Genomic DNA, 14,810 nt, shown 5'->3' on the forward strand with positions numbered 1-14,810 from the left:
TTTGTAACGGACAAAATCCGATAATTTGAAGAGGATTACGCATCTCACCGCATGAAAATCATAGATAAATAGGATAAATAATGACCGGGTGGTATCCAATCAGAGAGAATGTTATTTTTAGCATCGTTTTCAATTATACTAGCAAAAGGATTCTCCGCTTTCTTTGAGTGATTCTCATTTTTTTTTTCTCTTCCAAATCGAGCACTTGTGATTCCTCACATCCTCACATCCTGTTTTCTGTTTCCATCAGGATACAAAGTCTCCACACATAATTCAAAAGTTGGCGCAATCTCCGCCCCTTCTTCCCACACATGCGGTAGAATGCACATGACGTCAGAGCTTTACCCCTATTTGCAATGGAGGCGCAGAATTTTTCTGATATTGTTGCTTTTCCGATAGGCTCACGTTCTGATGCCGAAAGCTTTCGTTTTATCAGCGAACGTTATCACGAAACGTATATAAATCTGATGGGATCCTTGCCGTTAGTTTCACTGTTGCTTACGAATCTGTAACGTGCGGTTCTATAGGGAAAGGAGTCTGTTATAAGGACTTTTTCCTAACACTGTTGCTGGTCAAGAGTGGTTTAACGGAAATATAGTGGAAAGTAAGTCCGTTTGAGAGTGGTGCGAACATCCTTCGTGAATTGTTAATTTGGCAAACAAGGACTGCTTGAATAGAGTTGGTGACCCTAAAAGAACAATCTGTGTAAGACAGTGTGAGCAACTTGTTGCGGAGACAACTGACCCTTAATTAGGTGAAACTTCGAAGGACTTGGCGTTCGACTAATTGATTGCCGTTAACGGTTGATTGGAGATTACAAATACTTTCGGGTAAGTAGAAGTCACTGTCTTTCCTTAGATCCTTTCAAGGATGTGTATCTGACGCAATGGCGGTAAGCGTGAATTGGTGGGAAAGCCTAGAAAAAAGGGACGAAAAACGGCAAACTCAGGGACCAAGGAATCGTTCCGTAAACTTTTATAACTTCTTGCAGTTTGCCGATGATTGAAACATTAAATTTTTATTTGTGTTTGCAACATGTCCTAGAGCCTTCTGGGGGCATTTTACTCTAAGAACGTTGTTGAAATATTTATGAGGACTTTATTGTTTGTTGGGCAGCGTAGGATCCTGTAAGGCAGTTAGGGGACATTTTAAGTCGCCTTGAAAGGCTGTGGGTAACTCAAAAAACAACGGAAGGGTCTGTGTTAGCTGCTTGAAACACGTTGTTTGTTGATAGCCCAGGGTTCCAAAGAATCTAAACAAAAAAGGAGGAAATAATTCCGACCCTCCATTTATTTGGTATTTAATAATCCTGGAAGGACTGTTATGAATATTATTCAACTTTGTTGTCAATCTATCGAATGAATAATTGAATTGATCATTGGGAAAGAATTTGGGGTGTTTACTGAGTGACAGGAAATGAAATGGGAAATACGAAGAGCGTTTTCAACTCTATCAGGGAAGATTGTTTCATTTTTCAACGTTTATTTACATTAACGTGAAATATTTTCGTCAAATATTATGAGGAGTCATTTACGGAAGCATTAACTTTGTTAGTCCAATGTTTATCAATCAGGTTTCAACTTGAATTTTGGAGTTTAATCTTAACTCATTTTAAGATGACCCCACTGCAGCTATCAAGACGTCACTATTGACAGGTGCGTCTCAAGGCAAACCAGAAACCCTTGGGAATCTATGCCTTCCAAAAATACCTTCTGAACTACGTAGTTGATCTGTTAATTGCAGAAGTTAACAGGGTTTATGAATTCTTCTTCTTTTTCTTCAGCCTTTGTCCCGTTCACAAGCGGGGCTGGCTCGTCGTGATCGGTTTCGCCATTTGGCTCTATCGAATGCCTGATCTGGGTCCAATCTCGAGGCTTTCAAATCCCCATCCAGCGTATCAAGCTACCGTTGCTTAGGTCGGCCTTTTGGTCGTTTATCATCGACTTCGATGTTCAGACCAATCTTTGCAAGTGAATATTCGTTTGCACGAATTGCGTGACCATACCATCGAAGACGCCTCTCTCGCAACTTTTCCACGATCGGTGCAACCCCATAACGATCGCGGATATCCTCATTTCGGATGTGATTTAAACGTGTGACGCCACTAGTCCAACGTACCATCTTCGACTCCATTACCGCAAGACGCCGTTCATTGTCTTTTATAGTCGGCCAACACTCAGAACCATAGAGAGCGACTGGACGGACGACATTGCGTTAAATTTTAGATTTGAGATGTTCGTTGATACGTCGATCACAAAGGACACCAGTTGTGGAACGCCACTTCATCCAGGTTGCGTTAATGCGTGAAGCAATTTCATAACGCAGTTCTCCATTAGCTGATAGCGTTGACCCGAGGTATTTAAATCGCTCAGTTCTGGGCAGATCACTGCCGCTGACAGTGATTGTGCCTGTTTCATAGGGATCGGTCGTCAAAAATTCAGTTTTGTATAAATTCAATCTGAGACCGTGTTGCATGAGGCGATCATTCCATTTTTGGACAAGTTGCTCGAGATAATTTTTGCTATCAGATGCTAGGAAAACATCATCTGCATAAAGCAGTGTGTAGGGCGCTGGACGTTGGATATCCCGTGTGACGGTGTCCATAACAAGAACCAAAAGGAGTGGTGAGAGGGCGCTTCCTTGATGAACACCAACAGAAACACGAAGCGGTTTTGATACACCCGCCATACTTCGAACTTTACTTTTCGGATCGTGGTAGAGCAATTGAACCCAGCGCACGAGTTCTTCTGGGACGAAGTGTTGTCGTAAAGCATATCAGATGAGGTCGGGTTGCACACGGTCAAACGCTTTCTCCAGATCCAGAAATGGAATGTAAAGAGGGCGATGCTTCTCACGGTGTTTCTCCATAAGTAACCGCGCAGCGTGTATTGCGTCAGTAGTTCCACAGTTCTTGACAAATCCGGCTTGATTCACGGTTATTTTAACGATTTCACGAATACGGTTGTCAAGAATGCGTTCAAAAATCTTCATGGTATGGGGAAGTAATCGGATCGGACTGTAATTTGAACATTCTGCTGAACTACCTTTCTTTTTCCATATTGGAACAGTGGTACTTTCTTGCCAGTCAGATGGTGTTCTTCCTTCCTGAATAACCCGGTTAAAGAATTCATTGAGCCACAGTATTGGGTCCCAGCTCTTCGCTTTCCAGAGCTCAGATGCGATGTCGTCAGGTCCTGTTGCTTTTTCCGATTTCATTTGGCGATGGTGGCAATAAAACCACCTCGATTTCGGTTGCGCTGACAGTTAAGCCCTTTGGTGTTTAACGTAGGTACCTGTCGTGGAGACTTAATCCTACGGTCCTCTTCAGACACGGATTGATTTTGTGACCACAATCAGAGCCCCGCTGAGACAAGCAACAACGGTACCAGTCTATACCAAGTTCATGGCCTAGCATTCATACTGGTGGATGCAAGAATTACCTAAATCTCTACCGAACTAAGGAGTACGGCACCCGTGATGAAACGCAACACAACGCCGAGGCCCGAAGGTCTCTTCTCGCTTGAGCACAACCACAACCACCATGAAACACCCACTATGGAGGCCAACCGCAAACAACCGAGCTGTACTCACATACAACGGGAGTTCACCCGAAGTATGAGACTCCAGGGGCTATCCCGGTTCCCATGGTATCAGTATACCCCTGGTAAGGTTTCGTGACCAATTTGCCACTTCAGATGAGTCCCCGTGCAGACTCGGGTCTGATCGCCCTAATTAAGCCTTGGAGCATTCGCCTACTGCATCACGGTCGGCAAGCCAATGCGGTACAGCGTTTCCCGGTGCCACTACATGGAGGTTCTCCTCGGCCACTTGGTTTTGGTTCAGCCGACAGGGTGGGGCGGCAACCCCTTCCTCCCCGCCACCTCAGAGCACCCAGTTGTGCTGACAGGTAGAACTGCTCCAAATGTCGGCAATGATTGTGGAAGTGGAGGATGAGCAAATTCTTCAGTTGAAATCTGCTCGAAGTATTCTCGCCATCTATCCGTCGCGGCTCGACGATCAGTAAGCAAAGTACCGTTCTTGTCATTAACACAACAGAAGTGTTCGATATCCTGTGTGCGTTCATCACGGCTTTTAGAAAGTCGATACAGATCTCTCTCGCCATCCCGAGTGTCCAGTTTATCGTAAAGATTTTTGAAATGGTTCGCTCGGGTGACAGCGACCGCTTTCTTTGCTTCCCGGTTGGCATTCTTATAAATTTGACAATTAGTAGACGTTTTATCGTCGAGAAATTTGTTGTAGAGGCGTTTCTTTTCACGGACCTTCATTTCAACATCATCATTCCAAAGCCAAGTATCTCGGTTGATGTGCCGCTTACCCGGCTTGGTGATCCCGAGGGTTGCAGAGGCCGCTTTGTGGATCGTGTCTTTCATTTGGTTCCATGATTCTTCCACATTCGTAATGGTTGGCAATCGTATTTCTTTCTTCTTGTTCTTCTTCTTCTTCTCACCAAATCGCCACCATTTAATGTGGGGCGAGCCAGTGCGTTCCTTACGCTGTTTTATCGGTGGCTTAATTCGCAGGATGGCAATCAACGGCCGATGTTGAGGGGCGATGGTCTCATAGGGAACGACTTTTCAATCAGTGACAGTAATAAAATGTTGGCGTCTTATGAGAATATAGTCAATTTTCGTTTTTCTGTTCCCACTATAAAATGTAGGAAGATGAGACAATCGTTTGATGAACCATGTATTCATAAGTACAAGGTCATGGGTGTCGCAAAAACGATTATACGCTCACCACCCTCATTGCGCGTTCCGAACCCCTTTCCCCCATGGCACCTGGTCTACCTTTTCACCCACATGACCATTACGGTCGCCGGCAATGATTCTGTAATCGTCAGCAGGCACGTGATAAGTCTTTTCATCGAGAAGTTGCCAGAAGGCATCTTTATCGGCATCAGGTCGACCTGTCTGTGGTGCATACGCGGTGAAGAAGTGAATTGTGCGATCAGCTGATATAATGGTGAGCTTCATCAGCCGATCATCAAATCGTTCGACTTCTTTAAAGGCATCACGGAAATCCTCTGAGATGGCAATGCCGACACCATATTGAGTGTGTGGGTTACCAAAATAGAGAAGTTTGTAGCCATTTTTACTGCGTTGGCGTTCAATGTCGCAGCTTTTGGCACCAGACCATCGGGTTTCTTGCAGAACGCAGATATCAATGCGCCTTTTCCGAAGGGTCCTTGCGAGTTCCTCGGTCTTTCCAGTTAGGGTACCAACATTTAGCGTGCAGACACGTATTTGTTTTGTTCGTTGTGTGCGGACTAACTAGCTTACGTCTTGACGCCGTCCATGCGTCAAGAATCCTTGCCCATTTCTCGACAGGACTGGGGACCGTCCTGCCGCGTCGACTGAGGTGGACGCCCTAGCATTTCTCCGAGGCTTGTGACTCAATCCGATCATCATGTTTGTAACGAGATTGTATGCATTTTCTTGGTCGACCTGTCGCGGGGCCTGTCACCAAGAGAGATCCGGTAGGATTTATGATAGCATAGTAGAATAACACCTTCTATACTCTATTTATCTCTTTCCCTGATCTCAGCATTTTATTTTTGTTTGACTGAGGATAGTACAGAGTACGTTGCCTCAAACCCTCCTCCTTTACCTGGGCTTGGGACCAGCATACTATGTAGCATGACGGGTTTTATGAATTACCTGTTCTAATCCTTTTTTCTTATGTATCTATTGACGCGGACATCACAATCCAAACAAGGTTAGTCAGCAGATGTTATCGAAGCTTCTTTCTTATTATTTTCCTTTAACCTTTGTCCCTTCAGAAGCGGGATCGGCTTGCCTTGATTGGTCGGGCCATTTTGTTCTGCCAAAGACCTGATCTGGATGTAGTTGCTATGCTTTCAGATCACCATCCAGCGTATCAAGCCAATGTTCCTTCAACCAGCCTCTTGATAACTTTTTATCAACTTGTTCATACCAATCTTGGAATTCTCGGTCGCCTGAATTAAAGGACGATACCATCGATGACGCCTCGGTCGCAATTTTTCCCCGATCGGTGCAACTTCATTTCGGCTGCATTAGGGCATGTTACGCCACTAGTCCAACGTAACATCTTCGTCTCCATTACCGCAAGACGCTGTTCGTTCATTCAGGGGAATCGGTTGTCAAAAAATTCAGTCAATCAGCCGATGTTACCGAACTTCTTGTAACCATCGAAAAGCCAGAACACTGACTTTGGCCTCACTCCTTTACTCTCTTTACTCTTAGCCTCATTTTGGAGGGCTCTCTTGGACCAGTTTTGTCCCTCCTTTTGGTCTGTTTATTTTCTTCAATTCCACCAGTAGATCTGAGACTTTCTGCGACATTAAAAAAGCATCAAGATTTCCCTCGGTCAGACAAGAACGAAAAGAATTGGCGTGACCATGCTTCCTTAGTGAATACTGACGAAAACGTGGAGCTGGTTTGAGGTACCTATCACAATTCACACTCTGTTGTTCCACTCATGGCAGTTTAACCCAGCTTATGGGTTTCTTCGGAAACAGATGTTGTCATTGTCATGTCGATAAATTGAGGAGAGCAAAGTAGAGAGGACGAAGTTTCTTCATTAAGGAATTCTTTTAATGGTCGCCAAAAAAATGGTTTTACATCTAACATCCTTCTGCAACTCGATCCAATACTCAGTCTATCTTCACTAACCAAAACACTTTATTTGGTTTACTAGTTGAAATTAACAAATACTGTTCAGGATCCTTTTTAAGCCACTCGGATCGTCCAAGCCTCTTTCATCTCATTTCTAAGACTCTTCCGACTAACTTACTCCATATTGATCGAAAGGATATCAAAGTTATGGACGCTAGTAATGAAATTTTCTTACTGATTTAGAGGGGTTTCCGGATGAAAAAACTATACTCCGTTTGTAAGTGGATTCAAATTGTAAACTCGGGTCATCAACATTTCTATGCATTTACTTCAAGAGTTACCTCAACAATTATGCTATTAGGATAACTTCAATCTAAGATCCCTAGTGTTATGAAGTAGTCACTAAGAAGAGGAACAAAATTCAGAAGTTATTTGGTTGAGGATGCTGGGAGTCCTGACGGACCGGAACACTTGGTAAGCAACTTATTTCCTCTTTTGTGGTCCACGGACCACCCAAGTTTATCAAAAAAGACCCATTATCCTAGAAGAAAACTTACAGATAACGTAGCAATATGGGTTTGTCCAGGGCGCAGGCAACTTATCCACCTGTCACTACTTTCGGCCACGTTGCTCCCAGGGCAGAGGTGAGGCAGCGTCTGATGATTTGCCTCTGCTCTGGACAAAACCGTATTCCTATGCTACCTGTGGGTTTTCTTCTAGGATATAGGCTCTTGCTACTGTCGGATATCATGTTTTTGACTCCTTGTTCATTGTTTGTACTTCTGCCTTATTAGATGTTCCTCCAGTCTAGTGCTTCTGACTCCTCCATGTGTAAAACAAAACCTTATTAATATCGGTTTACTGTTTGTCTGGCTGCCTATCTGCCCGTCGGTTTGTCCGTCTGTCACGCCTTTCATTTCAGAAACGGTTACTCCTATTGATACGAAAGTTGGTGGAAAGGTGGGATCTGCGAATTCCATTGCATGCAGTAAGTAACATAATTCCACGTTGTGTTTAAGGGAGGGGGGTAACATTTTTTTAATCGGGTATAGTCAACTGGCATATCTCGATTTTTCGAATTTAGACGGTCGTTGCAAAGAAGAGGAATGCGGGGTCCGAAAAGGTCAGTTCCTTCAAGGACCCGTTCTCGGAAAATACGCAACCCAAATCTTCTCCTTTTCCTCGAGTGTTTGTCCCGTTCACAAGTGGGGACGGCTCGTCGTGATCGTCGACCAATCAGCGTATCAAGCCACCGTTGCTCCAATCGGCTTTTTGGTAATTTTCTATGGTCTTTGATGTTCAGACCAATCTTGGCGAGTGCATTTTTGTTATTGCGAATTCCATGATCATACCATCGAAGACGCCTCTCTGGCAATTTTTCCACGATCAGTGCAACCCAATATCGATCACGAATATCCTCATTTTGGATGTGGTCAAGGCGCGTTACGTCACTAGTTCAATGCAACATCTTTGTCTCATTACCCCAAGACGCCGTTCATTGTCTTCTATAGTCGCCTAACACTTAGAACCATAGAAGGTGACAAAGCGGATGACAATGCGCTCAATTTTAGATTTGTGACGTTCGTTGATACGCCGACCACAAAGAACACCAGTTATGACGCCACTTTATCATGCCGTGGAACGCCCATCGTCAGATGTTACCGAACCTTCTTTAACCAATGAAAAGCGAGCAGACTGGCTTGTCCTCACTCCTTTATTTTGTTTAGCCTTTGACTTTTTGAAGGAGCTCTCTGGGGCAAGTTTCATCACTTCTTTTGTGGTAGATTTTGGAACATGCAGGTTGTCATCACTTTCAGTGATTGAACCGTTTCTATTAGTGCTGGTCATTAGACACTTGGTTTTTTTTTCAAATTTACGAGTAGAGCGTGTTGCGTGAGACGATCATTAAACAAATTACTCGAGGCCAGCTTCTTTGTGACACGCTAGCAAAGTATCGAGATCTCCTGCAATACTATAAGAACGAATATAATTGCCGAGAGGGCGCGTCTTTCATAAACACCGAAGAAAATCGGGTGAGGCTTTGTGGTACCTGTCACTATTCAAACTCTGCTGAGTTTCTCAGACAGTAGATATTGTCATTGTCAAGTCTATAGATTGAAGAACGCAATGTGGGCAATGAGGTGTTTCTTTATTAAGAAACTCTTTGAATAATCCGTCAACAAAAATGGTTTTACACAACCAGGATGGATGCGATAGTAGACGATTCGCGGGAAGTTATTCTTATAACTTCTGATGATGAAAATTATCATTGTTGATCCTTGAGTTTAATAACTTCAGTGAAAAGCAGCCTTCATAGGCACAATGTTAACCTTCTTTTCAGTGCTTTCTCTTGCTTTTGTGAGGTTTCTACTTTAACTTCTCTTTTAACCAGGTAGATACGTTTGTAGCCTTTGGCTTGCATACAGGTATATTTTCGTTTCCTGACTTCTCAGGAGAAACTTCTCTGTAAGCGTTTAGGGTCCTTTCGTAATACAATTCATTGACTAGTCCATTTTCACTAAATTGAGTACTTTATTTTGTTTAGTAGTCGAAATCCCTTTTCATCATCACATTCTTCATAAAAGATGTAACAACCGGGTCCACCAGTTCGATATTTCTAAAAGCCACCTAGCGTCCTGGCCTACGCCATTGCTCCATCTCAGGCAGGTCCGCTACGTTTTCTTTATCTACCGGAGATATTGCCTTTATAGACTTTCCGGGCAGGATCATTCTCACTCATACGGATTAAGTGACCTGTTCACAGCAGCCTGTTGAGCCGGATTTTATCCACAACCACATGGCTTAAAAAGTTTGTCCTGATATAGACTACGGAATGGTCCATCCTATTGTAGGGGGTCAAAGATTCTCGGAAGGATTGGAGAGCCTCACGTTTGTTTGCGGATCGCTTTCCGCGCAAATTAGTTACATCCAACAACCATTTCGTGTGACACTTTTAACTGAATAATCTGCAGTCCATTATCACTGGTATCATTATCTAATCTATGAGAGTCAACGTGTCTCCTGATATCATACTTGGGACAGGCTTCGAGAGTTCGCTCAAAGCAGGGGAAGCAGAGGATTTACTGTTAATAAAGTTGTGTTGCCTTTCCCTATGCGGTGACCAAAAATGGGCAAACAACCAGCGACTGACATACCTTTCCTAGATTGTAGAGGAGGAGGATTGGAACAATATGGCACGGTAATTCTCAGTCAGAGTCCGATCATCCCTTTTATAATGGGATGCTGCCTTTATGACTCTTGTTGAAAATAAAGGATAAGAGAAAGGAAATGAACTGACCAGTTTTAAGCAAAAAGAGGTTTGGAAGACCTTCGTGACCAGGGTCAACAAGGCTTCAAGCTTGACAATGAGAGGTAAGGAGGGGAATGGTATTAGATATGGAACGAGGTGCCTCTATTAGTGGGAGAAAATAAGAGAGAGGAGAAGGAACATAGACTGAGGAAATGTTGCGGCATAGTAAATCACAAAATAGTTTGGGGGAGTTAGTAGAGGAGTCAGAGAACTAAATAAAAGAGGGAGGTAGTTGGGCGCGACCGGAACGGTTTGAGGTTTTCGCATTGCAGTGAGTCTTCAACACTGGCCGGATATTCCTTTTTGGATTTAAGTGTTAAAGATTTGACCGAAGAAAGCAGAGTTTTGAAAAGAACGAAGTCAACATAGGTTTCACAAGGCAGGAACCTCCTCCTAGCAGTGAGTTTTTGACGAAGTGTTTTTTGTGGACTTCAGTGGTCAAGCAAACTGGGCAAGAGCGTAGGGACTTAGGCGAAAGGGGACGTAATAGTCAAGAAGATGTGACAGAATAGAATTCAAATGGAAAATGGTAGGTCAAGAGAGCATAGGAAGAGCAAGATCGTCAGATGATAAAAGGAAGGGAGGGGTAACATAATGGTTAGTATTTTGTGGTACACGAAAGGGGCTGAGGCAAGGAAAATGTACACAGGACATCATAAAGGGGCATAAGTTTGGAGAAATGATTGGTGCGGTGACAGAGATGTAGATGGAAGGGAAGAAGGAAAACATGGTTTCGGCACACAAACGGGATTTAGCAGCGATCAGGACACTTCAGTCGGTTGACTTTCCAAGGGAAGCACAGTCTCTGTTATTGAAAACTCTGTCAACCAAACAGGTTTCAGTAATGCAGAAGTTGAAATGCTAAGGCAGATAATTTGAAACTCGTCAGCTTGGTCCTGGGGTCCTTAACATTCTGGTAAAAAAGTTGTATATTAGGAAAATTATTAAAGTTCGGCTAGGCAGGCAGAGGGCAAGATATTTTCTTCAAGTTTGGTTCTCTGATAAGGCTTGAAGAAGACCCTTGCGGGCAAAAGGAAAATTGGGCATGAGTGCTGAAGTTGTGTAACTTTCAAGGAATTTATTGCTCGGTTTCACATACGGGAAAAGTGACGGAATTGCATTGGAATATCGTCGGAAGTGGTGCAGTAAGCTAACGTCAACAGGAATAATTGTTTCGGTGGTGAGGAAACATTCAAGGGGCTCTGGACCGTCATGAGCTCGGGATGACGGCAGGTGTGGCCTGTTGTGAACAGTGGCAGGCATCGCTGAGGTGCTGGAGGAAGCGTGATGAGCCGATTCAGTGACAGTGTTGCGATCCTCCAATGCTGACTACGGATTGTGACCCCCGAATGGAAGGCGGTTTGTAAGGGATAGTTTGGCTTGTAGGGATCGTCAGGCTGGTGAGATCTTTTATAGTTGCACTGGAAAAGCGCATGGCAGGCAAAGGCGGAAGATTAGTCTGTCTGGGAGACTTAGATATGATGTCAGTAACGTTAGTTGCAGTTGATGGTAGGTAATATAGAGAGCCAGGCAGGGGCGTCTCAGAAGCCGCGACTATGCCGGTGCTCGATCAAGCAGCTACTTGGTGCAGCAGATTGGATGGTAACGTTGCAATTGCATGTTGAATGAACGCTAAAGGAGCCGCGTGGTGATGCAAAATATTTGTTTCCTTTGATGTTCTAATTACACGGTTTTGTATTGACAAAATCAAGTAAATGGCACTGTATAAAAATGATTGATGCTAAATAATGAATTCTGGCCACTGGTTCGCACCACTCTCTACCTTAAAGTGAATAGCTGGTGTGAGCTTTTAGGCTCATATCCACAATGGAAGTGTTAATTATCCGTCAACTAATGGAAAATAAATTAATAAATAATATTAGGTAGAGACGGCTTGTTTGCAATGAGAGTCTTTATTTTCCGAGTTATCACAATCTCGGCAGATGCCGGATTTTACCTAATACTAGCACTAAGTGCCAAGCATTTAGGCTCGGACGATCCTACCTACTTAAAAACTAAAGGGGCACTGGTGGTGGTGGCCGGTGGTAGGTCAGTGGGAGAATCCGTCGAGTACTCCCCGCAACATCGAGCACGTATGCAGAATGGTGTACTTTTGCATGGTTTGAACCAGACTGTGCGAAAGTCCCAAGACATCAAGGGAAGCCGTCAGGGATTTAGGTACAATACCTGTAGCTGACAATATTATGGGAACTACAACCACCCGCTCGAGACGCCAAATTTCTTTGATTTCACGAGCCAATGGCTCATAGTTCACCTTCTTCTCCACGTATTTCCGTTCAATGTTGCTATTATGGGGGATAGCAACATCGCGGAGCAACCCGTCTTGTCAACTAGCAGTACGTCAGGCTTGTTGTCTGCGGTATGGCGATCAGTCAGAACTTGCCGGTCCCAATACATGCTGTAAGCATAACTATCAAGTACTGCTTGCGGCTCATATCGGTAAACCGGACATGTCCCCGTGATCAGCCCATGCTTGTATGCAAGGTTTTGGTGGATAACCTTATATACAGCATTATGCCTGGTGATGTATTGCACCGGTGCCATAACAGTACAGCCAGAAATGAGATGGTCCAACGTCTCTAACGCCGAACCACACATTCTGCACTGGTCGTTCTGCACCCGTTCTTTCATGATGAGCTTTTTATAAGCTCGGGTGGCGACCACGCCATCCTGAATGGCACACATGAACCCCTCCGTCTCAGTAAAGGGCTCCCCAGTACACAGCCATCTGTTCGACAGATGCAAATCGACAAATGGCTGCCAAAGACAATTCAGGTGCTCACCATGCATTGCCTTCGACTTCCATTCCTCGATCCGCTCATGGTCCGACTTCACCCCACTCAGAGGATTGAAATATCGATCCTCCAAGTTAAGTGGAGTCAGTCCACAGTCTGCCTTACAGACAGCCGCATGTAAGGGGTTTGCCTGCTTTTTACTGTAAAAATAAGCGCGTAGCGAGTCGACTTGGCGATGATGTTGTGCCGCCACGTCAACCACGCCCCTACCTCCGATGTCACGAGGCAGGTTCATCCGCTCCACCGCAGACTTTGGGTGATGCATTCGGAATTTGGACATAGTTGTCCGTATCTGCCGCTGGACGTTTTCCAGGTCGGTCTTCGTCCACGGCAATATTCCGAAGGCACAAGCCAGTGAAGGGATAGCGAATACATTCAACGCGCTTATTTTATTCTTCCCCGAGAGATGCGATTTCAGCGCCAGCTTTACACGTCGCAGAAATTCGGACCGCAGAGCTTCCTTCAGATCACCAACTCGAGCATGGGTTCCTTGCAGAATTCCTAGATACTTGTAGAAGTCTGTCTCGGTCATAGCTTCGATTTGGAGGTCACCAATGTTATGTCCGGCATGCGGCTCGTGATGACCTTTGCGGATGACTTGGATTCGACATTTGTCTAATTCAAACTCCATCCGAATATCACGGTTGAACATGTCTATTATTCGCAACAGACTTCTAAGATGGTTGTCATTACCAGCATACAGCTTGATGTCATCTAGGTATATCAAGTGTGTCAGTTCGCACTTAGCACGTAGGTCATATTTTATTGCAAAACCATGCCCTCTAGCATCATTCAGTAGCCATGGAAGGGGGTTCAGTGCCATACAAAACCAATGAGGACTCAATGAATCCCCCTGGAAGATGCCCCTCCGAATACGGATGGGCTCTGAGGTATTAGCACCCTCAGATGTACGGACTGACAAGGTGGTATGCCACCCTTCCATGACTGTCGCCAAAAATTTTATTAGTTTCGGATCAATGCGATACAGATGTAGGATGTCGATTAGCCAGGTATGCGGAACGCTATCAAAAGCCTTGGTATAATCGATATAGCAACTGAAGAGGTTTCTTTGGTCTCTAGTTGCTTGTCCTACAACTACCGAGTCGATAATGAGTTGCTCTTTGCAACCCCTTGACCCAACTCGGCAGCTCTTCTGCTCCTCGGACAGAATGTTGTTGGTCTCGAGGTGCACATTCATCCTTCCACTAATAATGGACGTGATGAATTTGTAGAGGGTTGGTAAGCAAGTGATCGGTCTTGTGTCTGCGGGGTCCTGCACCGTGTCCTTCTTAGGGGTAAGGTAGGTAATCCCCGCAGTGAGGAAAGGTGGAAATTCCTCCGGCCGACTCATGACCTCATTTATACTGCGCGCCAACCGACTGTGTACGCTGATAAATTTCTTCTACCAGAAATTCTGCACCCGATCCAGACCTGGGCCCCTCCAGTTCTTCGAGATGTTTATGACTCGTCGAACTTTCTCTTCGGTAACATCCGCAAAATTCATGCCAGGTGTATTGGCATGGCGGGTGCCTTCGGCGGTGATCCACTCAGCATGCTCAGAATGCTGGGCGGGTAACCCCCAAAGTCCACCCCAATACTCTTTCGCTTCCGTTACCGAGAACTGTATTGTCTGGGTGCTTTGTTGGGATTCGTTGAGAGATCCGAAAAAGCCCCGCTGGTTGCTCGCGTATGTTGCATTCTGGACTGGACGTCTGGAATAACTTTCGCCATACCGTCTTAACCGACTGCATATGACAGAAAGTTTCTGTTTTATTGTGTCCAGAATTTCAACTACGGGTGTCTCACAGGGGATGGCATAATTCCGGTAAACCCTCTGCACTTTATTTCTCACCCGTCGGCTGGCATTGCCAGTGCTGATCTGAATCAGTCTAGCAATGTCCTGCCTTAGTGAGTCCCGCCGATGTTCCAGACGAGTTTTCCATGGTGGATCTCTTTTGTCACTCAAACCAATAACACGAAAGCGAATCTTCTGACCGTGCAATCTGATAGCCGCAACTGCACCACAATACACAAGTGATTGTAGTTGCAGCAGCGACATATCAGCAC

The 14,810-nt window shown here is 44.8% G+C and overlaps 1 protein-coding gene across 1 annotated transcript in view; it reads left to right on the forward strand.

Moving 5' to 3' along the window:
- The first annotated feature begins 481 nt into the window (after positions 1-481).
- LOC119646622 (diuretic hormone class 2) overlaps positions 482-14,810 on the forward strand; it is a 190,613-nt gene continuing 176,284 nt past the window's right edge. The window contains exon 1 of the mRNA XM_038047130.1: positions 482-830. The gene's annotated coding sequence lies outside the window, so the exon portion shown is untranslated. The remainder of the gene's footprint in view (positions 831-14,810) is intronic.

Source organism: Hermetia illucens, chromosome 1 (genome assembly GCF_905115235.1).
Source record: "Hermetia illucens chromosome 1, iHerIll2.2.curated.20191125, whole genome shotgun sequence".
In the NCBI taxonomy this organism is placed as follows: Eukaryota; Metazoa; Arthropoda; class Insecta; order Diptera; family Stratiomyidae; genus Hermetia; species Hermetia illucens.